The sequence below is a fragment of the Pseudophryne corroboree genome, chromosome 7 (genome assembly GCF_028390025.1).
Source record: "Pseudophryne corroboree isolate aPseCor3 chromosome 7, aPseCor3.hap2, whole genome shotgun sequence".
Lineage (NCBI taxonomy): Eukaryota > Metazoa > Chordata > Amphibia > Anura > Myobatrachidae > Pseudophryne > Pseudophryne corroboree.
The window spans coordinates 511,856,368-511,862,834 of NC_086450.1; positions in this window are offsets into that span (position 1 = coordinate 511,856,368).

The window sequence follows — 6,467 nt, forward strand, 5'->3', positions numbered from 1 at the left end:
TACTTTCAGTTTCGCTTTGCAAGATCCATTCGCCATCTCAGGATTGCGTAAGGAGAATTGCTAGGGGAGAAGAGCAGTGAAGACAGCTGTGTCCCTGCCTTCTCCCCTCCCCCTTCTGTGACAGCAGCCAATCAAAGGAGCCTAGGGCATATGCATATGCCAGGTGTGCTCCTCCTGCCTGGCTGCTGCCCCAGTGCCCCCTGCCCCACTCTGACTAATACCCCTTTTTCACTAGCTAAAAAAGCACGGGTAAATGCACAGGGGGTGCGCATTTACCCTTTTTTTTTTTTTGCTAGTGGAAAAGGGTCTCTCTGCAAAAACCCGGATCAAGTGATCCGGGAGTCCTACCCGGGTAGCTTACCGGGTTGAACACGAGTTCAACCCGGTAAGCTGTGCAGTGTAAACGGAAGCCGTATCGATGCGACATGGCTCCCGTTCACAGTGTGTGGAAGGGCGGCGCTGGGAGATCATGTGATCTCCCAGCGCCGCCCCTGCCGCGTCGCCAGCAGCGTCACCAACCCTGCAAATATGCCGGGTTGGTGAGTGCAGTGGGAAAGGGGGCTGAGCACGGGCCGCAGCCGGGTAGCACACGTGTCAGGCTCCCGGCTGCGACCCGTGCTTCTAGAGTGGAAAAGGGGTATAAGTGGCTGCATTTAACGTGGAGCCGCAATGACTGCCTTATGCTAATATGTGGATCTGTACTGTTAACGCGAAGATACGCGCGGCTCCAATCGGGAAGCCACACCGCTCACTGTTTTTCCATCCACCGCCACAGCTGTCACCTTTAGTTATTACCACTTGCACCGGAACCGCCCTGGGTGCAAGAGAACCGTCGGCAACGGGATTCGCTTCTCTGTAGATGCAACTCAGAATAGCACAGAACGCTAGCTACTGTACACGCCCACTGCGTCCAGGTCATAATCAGGTCCCTACCATGTACCACTGGAAATGGTCCATTTATCTTCATCTTGGGGGGAGATGTATCAAGGCTTGAAAAGAGATACAAAGTGGAGAGAGATAAAGTACCAACTAATCAGCTCCTAGCTGTCATTTTTCAAACACAGCCTGTAACATGGCAGCTGGGAGCTGATTGGTGGGTTCTTTATTTCACTCCACTTTATACAAATGTTGATATATCTCTCTTGGCTGATGACAATTTATATAATGAGAGAATATTATGTAATCAGGAAGGACAAAATGCCACGCGCTCACAGCAGATGGGACACTGGAAGGGACCCTTGTCCTCCTTGGATACAACCCTTATATGGGCTTCAAGTAATGGTTTAGAGAAATAGGTGTCATCGGAAAACCCATTAAATGCTTGCAAGAGACAGAGAGACAGTTTCTCCCCAGAAGGCTTGTAATGAGTTATAGAAAAGCCATCAGGTCCTGGACTTTTCCCTTGTGGGTAGAACTTTATGGCCTCATCAAGTTCTGGCAGCGAGAAGGGCTGCTTTAGGTCATGTCTCATCTCTTCTGGAATCTTCGTGAAGTGTACTGTCTCCAAGTGTTTTTATTGCTTTCTCTTTAGAAAGGACTTCCTCAGGGGAACCACACAAGGACAAATTCTATAAGTAATGTTCTGCCGTCTATTATTTTTATGGGGCCTAGTTTTTTTGCCTTGTAAATAAGTGATTACTGTGCCCGGCGAACCCTTGCAAGAAACTTACCTGGACTGTCTCTCTCCATTCAAAGTACCTGTTTATACACTTGAGGAGCTAACTTTGTTTGGGAGCCTCCCAAAGTGAGACCTTTTCTCCACCATCATTAAAGCTTCTCCACCATCATTAATGGCAACCTATTTACTAGAGATGTGCACTTTAAATTTTTCGGGTTTTGTGTTTTGGTTTTGGGTTCGGTTCCGCGGCCGTGTTTTGGGTTCGACCGCGTTTTGGCAAAACCTCACCGAATTTTTTTTGTCGGATTCGGGTGTGTTTTGGATTCGGGTGTTTTTTTCAAAAAACACTAAAAAACAGCTTAAATCATAGAATTTGGGGGTCATTTTGATCCCAAATTATTATTAACCTCAAAAACCATAATTTCCACTCATTTTCAGTCTATTCTGAATACCTCACACCTCACAATATTATTTTTAGTCCTAAAATTTGCACCGAGGTCGCTGGATGACTAAGCTAAGCGACCCTAGTGGCCGACACAAACACCGGGCCCATCTAGGAGTGGCACTGCAGTGTCACGCAGGATGGCCCTTCCAAAAAACACTCCCCAAACAGCACATGACGCAAAGAAAAAAAGAGGCGCAATGAGGTAGCTGTGTGAGTAAGATAAGTGACCCTAGTGGCCGACACAAACACCGGGCCCATCTTGGAGTGGCACTGCAGTGTCACGCAGGATGGCCCTTCCAAAAAACACTCCCCAAACAGCACATGACGCAAAGAAAAAAAGAGGCGCAATGAGGTAGCTGTGTGAGTAAGCTAAGCGACCCTAGTGGCCGACACAAACACCTGGCCCATCTAGGAGTGGCACTGCAGTGTCACGCAGGATGGCCCTTCCAAAAAACACTCCCCAAACAGCACATGACGCAAAGAAAAAAAGAGGCGCAATGAGGTAGCTGTGTGAGTAAGATAAGCGACCCTAGTGGCCGACACAAACACCTGGCCCATCTAGGAGTGGCACTGCAGTGTCACGCAGGATGGCCCTTCCAAAAAACACTCCCCAAACAGCACATGACGCAAAGAAAAAAAGAGGCACAATGAGGTAGCTGTGTGAGTAAGATAAGCGACCCTAGTGGCCGACACAAACACCGGGCCCATCTAGGAGTGGCACTGCAGTGTCACGCAGGATCGCCCTTCCAAAAAACACTCTCCAAACAGCACATGACGCAAAGAAAAAAAGAGGCGCAATGAGGTAGCTGTGTGAGTAAGATAAGCGACCCTAGTGGCCGACACAAACACCGGGCCCATCTAGGAGTGGCACTGCAGTGTCACGCAGGATGGCCCTTCCAAAAAACACTCCCCAAACAGCACATGACGCAAAGAAAAAAAGAGGCGCAATGAGGTAGCTGTGTGAGTAAGCTAAGCGACCCTAGTGGCCGACACAAACACCGGGCCCATCTAGGAGTGGCACTGCAGTGTCACGCAGGATGGCCCTTCCAAAAAACACTCCCCAAACAGCACATGACGCAAAGAAAAAAAGAGGCGCAATGAGGTAGCTGTGTGAGTAAGATAAGCGACCCTAGTGGCCGACACAAACACCTGGCCCATCTAGGAGTGGCACTGCAGTGTCACGCAGGATGGCCCTTCCAAAAAACACTCCCCAAACAGCACATGACGCAAAGAAAAAAAGAGGCGCAATGAGGTAGCTGTGTGAGTAAGATAAGCGACCCTAGTGGCCGACACAAACACCTGGCCCATCTAGGAGTGGCACTGCAGTGTCACGCAGGATGGCCCTTCCAAAAAACACTCCCCAAACAGCACATGACGCAAAGAAAAATTAAAGAAAAAAGAGGTGCAAGATGGAATTGTCCTTGGGCCCTCCCACCCACCCTTATGTTGTATAAACAGGACATGCACACTTTAACCAACCCATCATTTCAGTGACAGGGTCTGCCACACGACTGTGACTGAAATGACGGGTTGGTTTGGACCCCCACCAAAAAAGAAGCAATTAATCTCTCCTTGCACAAACTGGCTCTACAGAGGCAAGATGTCCACCTCATCATCATCCTCCGATATATCACCGTGTACATCCCCCTCCTCACAGATTATCAATTCGTCCCCACTGGAATCCACCATCTCAGCTCCCTGTGTACTTTGTGGAGGCAATTGCTGCTGGTCAATGTCTCCACGGAGGAATTGATTATAATTAATTTTAATGAACATCATCTTCTCCACATTTTCTGGAAGTAACCTCGTACGCCGATTGCTGACAAGGTGAGCGGCGGCACTAAACACTCTTTCGGAGTACACACTTGTGGGAGGGCAACTTAGGTAGAATAAAGCCAGTTTGTGCAAGGGCCTCCAAATTGCCTCTTTTTCCTGCCAGTATAAGTACGGACTGTGTGACGTGCCTACTTGGATGCGGTCACTCATATAATCCTCCACCATTCTTTCAATGGGGAGAGAATCATATGCAGTGACAGTAGACGACATGTCCGTAATCGTTGACAGGTCCTTCAGTCCGGACCAGATGTCAGCATCAGCAGTCGCTCCAGACTGCCCTGCATCACCGCCAGTGGGTGGGCTCGGAATTCTGAGCCTTTTCCTCGCACCCCCATTTGCGGGAGAATGTGAAGGAGGAGATGTTGACAGGTCGCGTTCCGCTTGACTTGACAATTTTCTCACCAGCAGGTCTTTGAACCCCAGCAGACTTGTGTCTGCCGGAAAGAGAGATCCAAGGTAGGTTTTAAATCTAGGATCGAGCACGGTGGCCAAAATGTAGTGCTCTGATTTCAACAGATTGACCACCCGTGAATCCTTGTTAAGCGAATTAAGGGCTCCATCCACAAGTCCCACATGCCTAGCGGAATCGCTCCGTGTTAGCTCCTCCTTCAATGTCTCCAGCTTCTTCTGCAAAAGCCTGATGAGGGGAATGACCTGACTCAGGCTGGCAGTGTCTGAACTGACTTCACGTGTGGCAAGTTCAAAGGGCAGCAGAACCTTGCACAACGTTAAAATCATTCTCCACTGCGCTTGAGACAGGTGCATTCCACCTCCTATATCGTGCTGAATTGTATAGGCTTGAATGGCCTTTTGCTGCTCCTCCAACCTCTGAAGCATATATAGGGTTGAATTCCACCTCGTTACCACTTCTTGCTTCAGATGATGGCAGGGCAGGTTCAGGCGTTTTTGGTGTTGCTCCAGTCTTCTGTACGTGGTGCCTGTACGCCGAAAGTGTCCCGCAATTCTTCTGGCCACCGACAGCATCTCTTGCACGCCCCTGTCGTTTTTTTAAAAAATTCTGCACCACCAAATTCAAGGTATGTGCAAAACATGGGACGTGCTGGAATTTGCCCAGATTTAATGCACACACAATATTGCTGGCGTTGTCCGATGCCACAAATCCACAGGAGAGTCCAATTGGGGTAAGCCATTCCGCGATGATCTTCCTCAGTTGCCGTAAGAGGTTTTCAGCTGTGTGCGTATTCTGGAAAGCGGTGATACAAAGCGTAGCCTGCCTAGGAAAGAGTTGGCGTTTGCGAGATGCTGCTACTGGTGCCGCCGCTGCTGTTCTTGCGGCGGGAGTCCATATATCTACCCAGTGGGCTGTCACAGTCATATAGTCCTGACCCTGCCCTGCTCCACTTGTCCACATGTCCGTGGTTAAGTGGACATTGGGTACAGCTGCATTTTTTAGGACACTGGTGACTCTTTTTCTGAGGTCTGTGTACATTTACGGTATCGCCTGCCTAGAGAAATGGAACCTAGATGGTATTTGGTACCGGGGACACAGTACCTCCAACAAGTCTCTAGTTGGCTCTGCAGTAATGATGGATACCGGAACCACGTTTCTCACCACCCAGGATGCCAAGGCCTCAGTTATCCGCTTTGCAGCAGGATGACTGCTGTGATATTTCATCTTCCTCGCAAAGGACTGTTGGACAGTCAATTGCTTGGTGGAAGTAGTAAAAGTGGTCTTACGATTTCCCCTCTGGGATGACCATCGACTCCCAGCAGCAACAACAGCAGCGCCAGCAGCAGTAGGCGTTACACGCAAGGATGCATCGGAGGAATCCCAGGCAGGAGAGGAATCGTCAGAATTGCCAGTGACATGGCCTGCAGGACTATTGGCATTCCTGGGGAAGGAGGAAATTGACACTGAGGGAGTTGGTGGGGTGGTTTGCGTGAGCTTGGTTACAAGAGGAAGGGATTTACTGGTCAGTGGACTGCTCCCGCTGTCGCCCAAAGTTTTTGAACTTGTCACTGACTTATTATGAATGCGCTGCAGGTGACGTATAAGGGAGGATGTTCCGAGGTGGTTAACGTCCTTACACCTACTTATTACAGCTTGACAAAGGCAACACACGGCTTGACAAATGTTGTCCGCATTTCTGGTGAAATACTTCCACACCGGAGAGCTGATTTTTTTGGTATTTTCACCAGGCATGTCAACGGCCCTATTCCTCCCACGGACAACAGGTGTCTCCCCGGGTGCCTGACTTAAACAAACCACCTCACCATCAGAATCCTCCTTGTCAATTTCCTCCCCAGCGCCAGCAACACCCATATCCTCCTCATCCTGGTGTACTTCAACACTGACATCTTCAATCTGACTATCAGGAACTGGACTGCGGGTGCTCCTTCCAGCACTTGCAGGGGGCGTGCAAATGGTGGAAGGCGCATGCTCTTCACGTCCAGTGTAGGGAAGGTCAGGCATCGCAACCGACACAATTGGACTCTCCTTGTGGATTTGGGATTTCGAAGAACGCACAGTTCTTTGCGGTGCTTTTGCCAGCTTGAGTCTTTTCATTTTTCTAGCGAGAGGCTGAGTGCTTCCATCCTCATGTGAAG